The 11,027-nt window shown below is 37.6% G+C and overlaps 1 non-coding gene across 1 annotated transcript; it reads right to left on the bottom strand.

The window, feature by feature from the left end:
- Positions 1–10,702: 10,702 nt before the first annotated feature.
- LOC112739643 (small nucleolar RNA R71) lies at positions 10,703–10,810 on the bottom strand. Its single transcript, XR_003170574.1, has one exon. It is a non-coding gene; the product is annotated as a small nucleolar RNA R71 (small nucleolar RNA).
- Between the last annotated feature and the right edge of the window lie 217 nt (positions 10,811–11,027).

Below are 11,027 nucleotides of genomic sequence, written 5' to 3'. Positions count from 1 at the left end.
TTCGTTTTCTTTACTTGGCTTTACTCTTCCATGTCCTTTAATTTACTCAATTTTACTATTGGATTATTTTAGAATTTATTAATACAAGAGTTACCTTTATTTTTAATTGATTCCCTTGAATTTTATTTATCAAGTCTTTCTTTTATTCTCTTTTCTATGTTATGAATTCCACATTCACAATGAGCGAGTAGTTCCCTAACTTGATGGGGAGTCGATTGAAAGGAACCCTTGAGTTGGAATGCTCAAAGGATAAATTGTAATTGGGTTTATTGTAAGATTACTCTCTAGTCACTAACACCAGTCCTTCCAAGTAAGCGGATTGGGACTTGTGAATAGAAATAGCATTCCAACTTGTTTGACTTTTCCTTACCTAGTAAGGGATAACTAAATAGAACAACCTTCAATTATCAATTAATCTTGAGAGTACTGCAACAAGAATAGGGCTTCCAACTAATCTACTCCCAGTCAAGGCTTTTATTTAAATTACTTAATTTCTCCAATTTAATTTCCTATTTATTCAACTCAAACTCTTTTTGAAAACATCTGATTAATAAAATAGCACACCTTTCTTTAACTCGTTGGGAGACGACCTGGGATTCATACTCCCAGTATTTTAATTTTAATTTTTGTGACAACCTTCTAAATTGATAAGCGGATTTCTGGTTGGTTAAGAACTATACTTGCAACGCATATTTTATAACAATTCTTGACTCGCCAATTTCCGCCACGTCACCGGCCAAGGTCGATGTTATCACCACTTTATCTCACCCCTCATCTGTGAGGGAGGTTCGCTCGTTTTTGGGACATGCATGATTTCACAGGTGCTTTATCAAAGATTTTAGCAAAATTGCTTTGCCATTGTCGCGCCTACTCCAAAAAGATGTGGATTTTGAGTTTGACAGCGCATGTGTGAAAGCATTTAAAGAGCTAAGGAGAGTTCTTACCATGGCACCGATTGTGCGAGGCCCCAACTGGACGTTGCCATTCGAGATAATGTGCGATGCGTCAAACCATGCTGTAGGTGCCACGCTTGCACAACGCGATGGTAAACTCCCTTATGTCATTACTTACTCTTCTAAAACATTGGATGCAGCACAATCCAACTATACCACTACAGAAAAGGAACTCCTAGCTATTGTTCATACATTGGATAAATTCAGATCTTATCTGCTAGGGTCCAAGATAGTGGTATACACGGATCATGCAGCTTTAAAATACTTATTGACAAAGAATGAGTCAAAGCCCAGACTCATACGTTGGATCTTGCTTTTGCAAGAATTCGACATTGAGATTAGGGACCGGAGTGGGTCTCGAAACTTGGTTGCGGATCATTTAAGCCACCTTGAGAATTTAAAATTTGACCCATTTCCGATCAATGACTCATTCCCATTGGATAGTTTGCATGCTGTGTCGGATAGCTTTCCTTGGTTTGCCCCAATGGCGAACTACTTGGTTGCGAAAATCTTCCCTCCCAACTTTTCTAAAAACCAAAGGGACAAGTTGAGAAGTGATTCCAAATACTACATTTGGGATGACCCTCACTTGTGGAAGAGGGGCGTGGACCAAGTAATTCGAAGATATGTACCGGAATCTGAAATTCAACCCATTCTTAAAGCTTGCCATTCGTCCAAATGTGGTGGCCACTTTGGCCCACAAAGGACAGCTAAAAAGGTGTTGGATTATGGATTCTGGTGGCCAACCTTATTCAAGGATGCTAACCAGGTCTGTGTGTCTTGCCATCAGTGTCAGAAGTCGGGGAACACGTCCCAAATGGATGATATGCCTCAGCAACCTATGTTGTTCTATGAGATATTTGATGTATGGGGCATTGACTTTATGGGACCGTTTCCCAACTCAAGTGGGTATCTATATATTCTGTTAGCGGTTGACTACGTGTCAAAGTGGGTAGAAGCAATACCTACCCGCTTTGACGACTAACGTTAGGATTTTTGTAGTAAAGAATTTAATAAAAATAGTCGCATTATAGATATAGTTTCTAAACCAACAGAAATCCCTTCGTACAAACGTTTTGGTTGTCACAAGTAACAAACCCCTTAAAAATTGATAACCGAAGTATTTAAACCTCGGGTCGTCTTCTCAAGGAACTGCAGGGAAGTATGTTCTTGTTATTGGTTATGGAGATTGTAAATCAGGGTTTTGAAGGTGAGGAACAAGTAATTTAAATCACAATTAAAATAAGTGAAAGACTGTAAAGTAAATAAATAACTGTAAAATAAACTTTTGGCAAGGTATGAGAAATTAGAAGTCCTATCCTAGTTATCCTTATCAATAATGATGAAGATTGAATCTTAATTTCACTCAGTTAGTCCTTACTTAAAGTAAAGAAAGGTCAAGTGACTAATTAGTTTGATCCTCAAATCCTAGTTAATCTCTAAGGAAAGATTGGGATTATTGAAGTCCAATTCAATTAGCAAAGATAACAATTATCAATCATGTTAAGTTTGATAACTCCTGAGTTACTGATTTCTTAACCAAGACCAAAAGGGGAAAAATAAATCTACTAGAATAAAAATATCTTCAGATTAGAAACAACAGTAATATAAATAAAAGAAAGCAATCATAAACTAAAATACCTCAATTAACATTAAATTCAAAGAGTAATCTGTAACATAGAAGAATTCATAAACTAAATTGAGAGGACAAGTAATTAAAAAGGAATGTTGAACCTGATAAAAAGAGATAGTCCTGAAAGCGAATAAAATCCTAAATCTAAATCCTAATCCTAAAGAGAGAGGAGAGAACCTCTCCCTCAAAACTACATCTAAATCATGAAAAGTAACTAATTGGAGACTCTCCTCTGAATGGATGGATTGCCTCACTTCATAACCTCTGATCTGTGCCTTCTGGTCTTGGATTTGGGCCAAAAAGGGCTTCAGAAATCGCTGGGAGCATTTTCTGTAATTTCTGGTGTGTAGCCTCTGTCACGCGTCTGCGTGGGTCACGCGGTCGCGTCATTTGGAGATTTCCTTGTCACGCGGTCTGATAAACCACTATTTTATGGTTTATATTGTGTTTAATTGTGTGGTTTTATCATGATCTTTACCCACTTATTCGTTAAATAAGCATGCATTTATAGTTCCTTCCTAAAGTTATTGCATGATTGAAAACTTACTTCCTAGAGACTTTTAATTATGTATTTTATTTCTCTTTTATTCCATTCGATGCCGTGATGTGTGTGTTAAGTGTTTCAGGCTTTATAGGGCATGAATGAGTTGGAGATTGGAGAGGAAGCTTGAAAAAATGGGAGGAACACAAGGAATTGAGGAGATGACCAGCGAGAAGTGATGCGGCCGCATGGATGATGCGACCGCGCGAAAGAGAGGAAATCGCGGTGACGCAGACGCATGGATGATGCGACCGCACGGCATGGAATAGCACGATTGACGCGGCCGCATGGATGACGCGACCGCGTGGCAAAGCAGAAAGCCGAATGACGCGGCCGCATGGATGACTCGATCGCGTGACATGCGCGATCTGCATAATCTGCAGAATCGGTGGGGCTATTTCGGGCCTTATTTTGACCCAGTTTTCGGCCCAGAAAAGCAGACTAGAGCCAAAGAACATGCAGAAACCAACAACAACATTCATTCCGCATAGTTTTAGTTTTTAGATCTAGTTTTCCTCTCCTCTAGGTTTTCTCTCTACACATTCATAGTTTTTAGGATTTGTTATGTTCATTGTTTTTGCATTGGGATATTGAGAAGAGTTATTGCCTCATCAAGGCTTCGGCATTCTAGTTCGTTCTCTTTACTTGTCTCTTACTCTTCCATGTTCCTTAATTTACTTAATTTTACCATTGGATTATTTTAGCATTTATCAATACAAGAACTACTTTTATTTTTAATTAATCGTTTGATCATTATTTATCATGTCTTTCTTTAATTCCCTTATTTATGTTATGAATTTCATCTTTACAATGAGTGAGTAGTTCCCTAACTTGATGGGGAGTTGATTGAAAGAAACCCTTGAAGTTGGGATGCTCAAGAGAAAGGTTGTAGTTGGGTTTATTGTTGGATTGCTCTCTAGTCACTAACACCAATCCTCCCAAGAGCGGATTGGAACTTGTGGATAGAGATAGCATTCCAACTTGTTTAACTTTCCCTTACTTAGTGAGGGACAACTAAACAGAATAATCCCCAATTATCAATTAGTCTTGAGAGTACTGCAACAAGAATAAGGCTTCCAACTAATCAACTCCCAGTCAAGGCTTTTATTTAAATTTATATACATTCTCTAATTTAATTTTCTGCCATTCAACTCAAACCTTTTTGAAAACATCTGATTAATAAAATAGCACACTTTTCTGCAACTCGTTGGGAGACGACTTGGGATTCATACTCCCAGTATTTTCATTTTAATTTCTGTGACACCTTTCTAAATTGATAAGTGGATTTCTGGTTGGTTGATAACTATACTTGCAACGCATATTTTATAATCATTCTTAACTCGCCAATTTCCGCTCGCATCAATTTTTGGCGCCGTTGCCGGGGAGTTGCAATAGAGTGCTAAAGTTATGAATTAGAATTTATTTATTTGCATTTTATTTTATTTTGCTACTATGAGCTGCTTGTTTCTTTCGTTTGATGACACATTTACTTCCTGATCTAAGCTTGCTAATATTCGATCCTGAGATTGAATGAACTATTTCACGAATAAGGCAAGCTCGGCGTCGGTTAGTCCTCTCTGAGGGCGGATCTGAAACGTCATTCAAGAAAGAAACCATCCCCCGTTCTACTGATTTGGTTGTTTCACGCACAGGTAACATGGCAGCAGCCAGGAGAGTTACTATCTAGGAGGCTGGAGCCTCTGATTTTACAATGCAACCATTTCAAGCGCATCACCTAACGGTAGCTACAGACTTTGAAATAAAGACCGCACTGCTCAATTTGATGCCCAAGTTTCATGGCTTACCTGCTCAAGAGTCTATCAAGCACCTAAGAGATTTTCAGGCAGCCTGTTCTACTGTCAAGCGTGATGGTGCAGATGAAACTTCAATTTTGCTGAAAGCTTTCCCGTTTTCTCTTGAGGAAAAGGCAAGAGAGTGGTACTGCACTTAACCAGCAGCAATTGTATCCAACTGGGATACACTGCGGAGAGAATTCTTGGAAAAGTTCTTTCCAGCTTAAGTTACTGATAAACTGAGGAAAGATATTTTCATGATTGTTCAGGATGATTCTGAGATGCTTTATGAGTACTGGAAGCGCTTCAATAAGCTTCTGGAAGCTTGCCCCCACCATATGATTGACAAGATAGTGTTACTCGGTTATGTCACACAGGGAATGAGGCCCCAAGATAAGACCACATTGGAAAGTGCTAGCAATGGGTCTATGAAAAAGTACAAGACCACTGATGAGGCATGGCAATTGATCAGTGACTTAGCTGAATCTACTAGGAATCACAGGCAGAAACAAGGCCGTTCAAAAGCCGTTGCAGAAGTATCCTCTAGCAGAAAGACTACTGATTTAACTCAGAGTATATGTGAAATGACCAACTTGCTGAAGCAAATGCAATTGAATCAACAACAAGTTCAGCAAGCTCAACAACAGTTAGTCCCACAGAGAGTTTACAGAATCTGTGCCGATTATAGCCATTATACTGATGAATGTCTGCAGCTCCAGCATGAAGACAATACTGTGGCAGCCACACATAACTTCTATGACCGCCCCAACCAAGGGTATAATCAAGGTGGCAATTACAACCATGGATGGCAAGACAATTCTAACCAGAATTGGAGGGACAGCAACAACAGAGGAAGTAGAGATAATCAGGGAAATCAGAGGTGAAATAACAACAACAACAAGCAGCAGAATTAGAATCAGCCTTACAGAGCACCTCACCTAAGGCAATCCCAAGGACCACAGAATACCCAACAGCAGACCTCTCAATTCACCTATCCTTCTGCATCTGCCAATGATGACTTACTACAATCTATTGATTGGAGACAGCAAACCATGGAAAATAACATTAATGCCACTCTGAATGGTCTGACCGCTACTTTACAGGCTCTTGTGTCCCAGATAGGATCAATGAATAACTCCAATAACCAACCTTTGAGCTCCAGTGGGATTCCCTCTCAACCATTACCCAATTCCAAGGGTGGTATTAATGCCATCACCGTGAGGTCCGGAACCACACTGCAGGAGAGGAACTAGGAGGAGCCAAACCCACCAGAACACGCCTCAGCTGAAGAGGTAGTGGAAATAGAAGATGTTGAAGAAGAAGAGAACATACAGGACGTGGCTGAAGAAGAAGATGTGCAACCACAGGAGGAAGCACTAAAAGGCACAGACACTGCAGAAAACGCCACTCCCATCCCATTTCCACAACTTGCAAGGAAGCCCAGGAAGCAGCTGGAACCTGATCCAAAAATGGTAGAGATATTCAAAAAGGTTGAGGTAACTGTTCCTCTATTTGATGTTATTCAATAGGTACCTAAGTATGCAAAGTTTCTAAAAGATTTGTGTATACATGATGAGCGGATAATTTATACGCTTTTTGGCATTATTTTTAGTATGTTTTTAGTAGAATCTATTTACTTTTAGGGATGTTTTCATTAGTTTTTATGTTAAATTCACATTTCTGGACTTTACTATGAGTTTGTGTATTTTTCTGTGATTTCAGGTATTTTCTGGCTGAAATTGAGGGACTTGAGCAAAAATCAGATTTAGAGGTTGAAGAAGGACTGCTGATGCTGTTGGATTCTGACCTCTCTGCACTCAAAGTAAATTTTCTTGAGCTACAGAACTCAAAATGGCGTGATTCCAGTTGCGTTGGAAAGTAGACATCCAGGGCTTTCCAGCAATATATAATAGTCCATACTTTGTCCAAGTTTAGATGACGCAAACTGGTGTTCAACGCCAGTTCTCTGCCCAATTCTGGCGTCCAGCGCCAGAAACAAGCTGCAAAGTGGAGTTCAACGCCCAAACTGGCACAAAAGCTGGCGTTCAACTCCAAGAAGGACCCCTACATGTACAACACTCAAGCTCAGCCCAAGCACACACCAAGTGGGCCCCGGAAGTGGATTTATGCATCAATTACTTACTTCTGTAAACCCTAGTAGCTAGTTTATTATAAATAGGACATTTTACTATTGTATTTGACATCTCTGGTCTCAGTTTTAATCCATTGTTCATCTTCGGAGACTATTGATCACGTTTTGAGGGCTGGCCTCTCGGCCATGCCTGGACCTTCACTTATGTATTTTCAACAGTAGAGTCTCTACACTCCATAGATTAAGGTGTGGAGCTCTGCTGTTCCTCAAGAATTAATGCAAAGTACTACTATTTTCTATTCAATTCAACTTATTCCACTTCTAAGATATTCATTCGCACTTCAACCTGAATGTGATGAACGTGACAATCATCATCATTCCCTATGAACGCGTGCCTGACAACCACTCCCGTTCTACCTTCGATTGAACGAGTATCTCTTAGATTACTAATACAGGGGACCGAGTCCGAGATATTGGGATCTTCGTGGTATAAGCTAGATTGATGGCGGCATTCATGAGAATTCGGAAAGTCTAAACCTTGTCTGTGGTATTCCGAGTAAGATTCTGGGATTGAATGACTGTGACGAGCTTCAAACTCGCGAGTGCTGGGCGTAGAGACAGACGCAAAAGGATAGTAAATCCTATTCCAGTATGATCGAGAACCTCCAGATGATTAGCCATGCAGTGACAGCGCATCGGACCATTTTCACAGGGAGGAATAGGATGCAACCAACGACAAAGGTGATGCCTCCAGAAGATTAGCCGTGCTGTGACAGAGCATTTGGATCATTTTCCCGAAAGAGATCGAAAGTAGCCATTGGCACCGGTGACATCCTTACATAAAGCCAGCCATAGAAAGGAGTAAGATTGATTGGATGAAGACAGCAGGAAAACAGAGGTTCAGAGGAACGAATGCATCTCCACACGCTTATCTGAAATTCTCACCAATGATTTACATAAGTATTTCTATCCTTATTTTATTAATTAATTTCGAAAACCCTATTACTATTTTATATCTGCCTGACTGAGATTTACAAGGTGACCATAGCTTGCTTCATACCAACAATCTCCGTGGGATTCGACCCTTACTCACGTAAGGTATTACTTGGACGACCCAGTGCACTTGCTGGTAAGTTGTGCGAAGTTGTGAACCATGGTATTGACATCATGTTTTTGGCGCCATTACCAGGGAAAGAAAGAGCAATGAATTTTACAAAATCAAAGTGTAATCACAATTTCTGCGCACCAAGTTTTTGGTGCCGTTGCTGGGGATTGTTCGAGTTTGGACAACTTACGGTTCATCTTGTTGCTCAGATTAGGTAATTTTCTTTTGTTTTCTTTTCAAAAATTTTTCAAAAATCTTTAAAAATTTTCTCCTGTGTTTTCGAAAAAATTTTAAAATAAAAATGTTTTCAAAAATTTTTTAATTTTATTCAAAATTTTTAAGAATGAATTCTAGTGTTTCATGAAGCATGTGAAGCCTGGCTGGCTGTAAAGCCATGTCTAAATTCATTTGGACTGAGGCTTCCAATTTGTTATCAAGAGCAAGCTAGTTGTTGCTAATCCACCTGCTGCTATTCCTGATTTACATACTAAAGCTTGGCTGGCTATTAAGCCATGCCTAACCCTTTGATTGGAGCTTTAGACTAAAGAGCATAAGATTCCTGAAATTCATATTAAAAATTTTGGAATCCTTATTTCTATTTTTCATAATAATTTTCGAAAAAAAAAACCAAAAAAAAAAATCATAAAATCATAAAAATCAAAAATATTTTTGTGTTTCTTGTTTGAGTCTTGAGTCATGTTATAAGTTTGGTGTCAATTGCATGTGCATCTTGTATTTTTCGAAAATTTTCATGCATTTATAGTGTTCTTCATGATCTTCAAGTTGTTCTTGGTAAGTCTTCTTGTTTGATCTTTGCATTTACATGTTTTGTGTCTTTTCTTGTTTTTCATATGCATTCTTGAATTCTTAGTGTCTAAGCATTAAAGAATTCTAAGTTTGGTGTCTTGCATGTTTTCCTTGCATTAAAAAAATTTTTCAAAAATATGTTCTTGGTGTTCATCTTGACATTCAAAGTGTTCTTGGTGTTCATCTTGACATTCATAGCATTCTTGCATGCATTCATTGTTTTAATCTAAAAATTTCATGCATTGCATCATTTTTCTTGTTTTTCTCTCTCATCATTAAAAATTCAAAAATAAAAAAAAATATCTTTCCCTTTTTCTCTCTTAAAATTTCGAAAATTAGATTTGACTTTTTCAAAAATTTTTAAAAATCTAGTTATTTTTATGAGTCAAATCAAATTTTCAATTAAAAATATCATCTTTTTCAAAATCTTTTTCAAAAATCAAATCTTTTTCAAATTTCTTAGTTATTTTCGAAAATTCCAAAAATATTTTTCAAAAATCTTTTTCTTATTTTTATATCAAATTTTCGAAAATAACATAATCAATTAATGTTTTGATTCAAAAATTTCAAGTTTGTTACTTACTTGTTAAGAAAGATTCAAACTTTAAGTTCTAGAATCATATCTTGTAATTTCTTGTGAATCAAGTCATTAATTGTGATTTTAAAAATTCAAATCTTTTTCAAAAACTAATTTCTATCATATCTTTTCAAAAATATCTTCTTATCTCACCTTTTTCAAAAATTTGATTTCAAAATATCTTCTCTAAACTTCTTATATTCTTATATTTTCAAAATTGATTTTCAAATTTGTTTCAACTAACTAACTAACTCTTTGTTTGTCTCCTATCTTTTTCAAAACCACCTAACTAACTCTCTCTCTCTAATTTTCGAAAATATCTTCCCTCTTTTTCAAAATTTCTTTTTAATTAACTAACTATTTTAATTTTTGATTTCTATTTTCGAAAAAAAAAAAAACTACTAACCTTTTTCAAAAACTATTTTCAAAAATCACTAACTCTTTTTCAAAAATTATTTTCAAAATTTTCCCTCTCGCATCTTATTCTATGTATTTATTCATCCACTAACATCTCTTCCTCACCAAAAATCCGAACTCCCTCTCTCTCTCTGAGTTCAGATTTTCTTCTTCTTTTCTTCTACTCACACAGGGACCTCTATACTGTGGTATAAAGGATCCCTACTATTATTATTATTATTATTTTTTTCTGTGCCCTCTTCTTTATCATATGAGCAAGAGCAAGGACAAGAACATTCTTGTTGAAGCAGATCCAGAACCTGAAAGGACTCTGAAGAGGAAACTAAGAGAAGCTAAATTGCAACAATCCAGAGATAACCTTTCAGAAATTTTTGAACAAGAAGAGGAGATGGCAGCCGAAAATAATAATAATGCAAGGAGGATGCTTGGTGACTTTACTGCACCTAATTCCAATTTACATGGAAGAAGCATCTCCATCCCTACCATTGGAGTAAACAATTTTGAGCTGAAACCTCAGCTAGTTTCTCTGATACAGCAGAACTGCAAGTTTCATGGACTTCCATCTGAAGATCCTTTTCAGTTCTTAACTAAATTCTTGCAGATATGTGATACTGTTAAGACCAATGGAGTAGATCCTGAAGTCTACAGGCTCATCCTTTTCCCATTTGCTGTAAGAGACAGAGCTAGAATATGGTTGGACTCTCAACCTAAAGATAGCCTGAACTCTTGGGATAAGCTGGTCACGGCTTTCTTAGCCAAGTTCTTTCCTCCTCAAAAGCTGAGCAAGCTTAGAGTGGATGTTCAAACCTTCAAACAGAAGGAAGGCGAATCCCTCTATAAAGCTTGGGAGAGATACAAACAGCTGACCAAAAAGTGTCCTTCTGATATGCTTTCAGAATGGACCATCCTGGATATATTCTATGATGGTTTATCTGAGCTATCAAAGATGTCATTGGATACTTCTGCAGGTGGATCCATTCACCTAAAGAAAACACCTGCAGAAGCTCAAGAACTCATTGACATGGTTGCTAATAACCAGTTCATGTACACTTCTGAGAGGAATCCTGTGAGTAATGGGACGCCTATGAAGAAGGGAGTTCTTGAAAGTG

Source organism: Arachis hypogaea, chromosome 13 (genome assembly GCF_003086295.3).
Source record: "Arachis hypogaea cultivar Tifrunner chromosome 13, arahy.Tifrunner.gnm2.J5K5, whole genome shotgun sequence".
Classification (NCBI taxonomy): domain Eukaryota; kingdom Viridiplantae; phylum Streptophyta; class Magnoliopsida; order Fabales; family Fabaceae; genus Arachis; species Arachis hypogaea.
The sequence above is the reverse complement of the archived record's forward strand: the minus strand, read 5'-3'. Positions and strand labels throughout refer to the sequence as shown.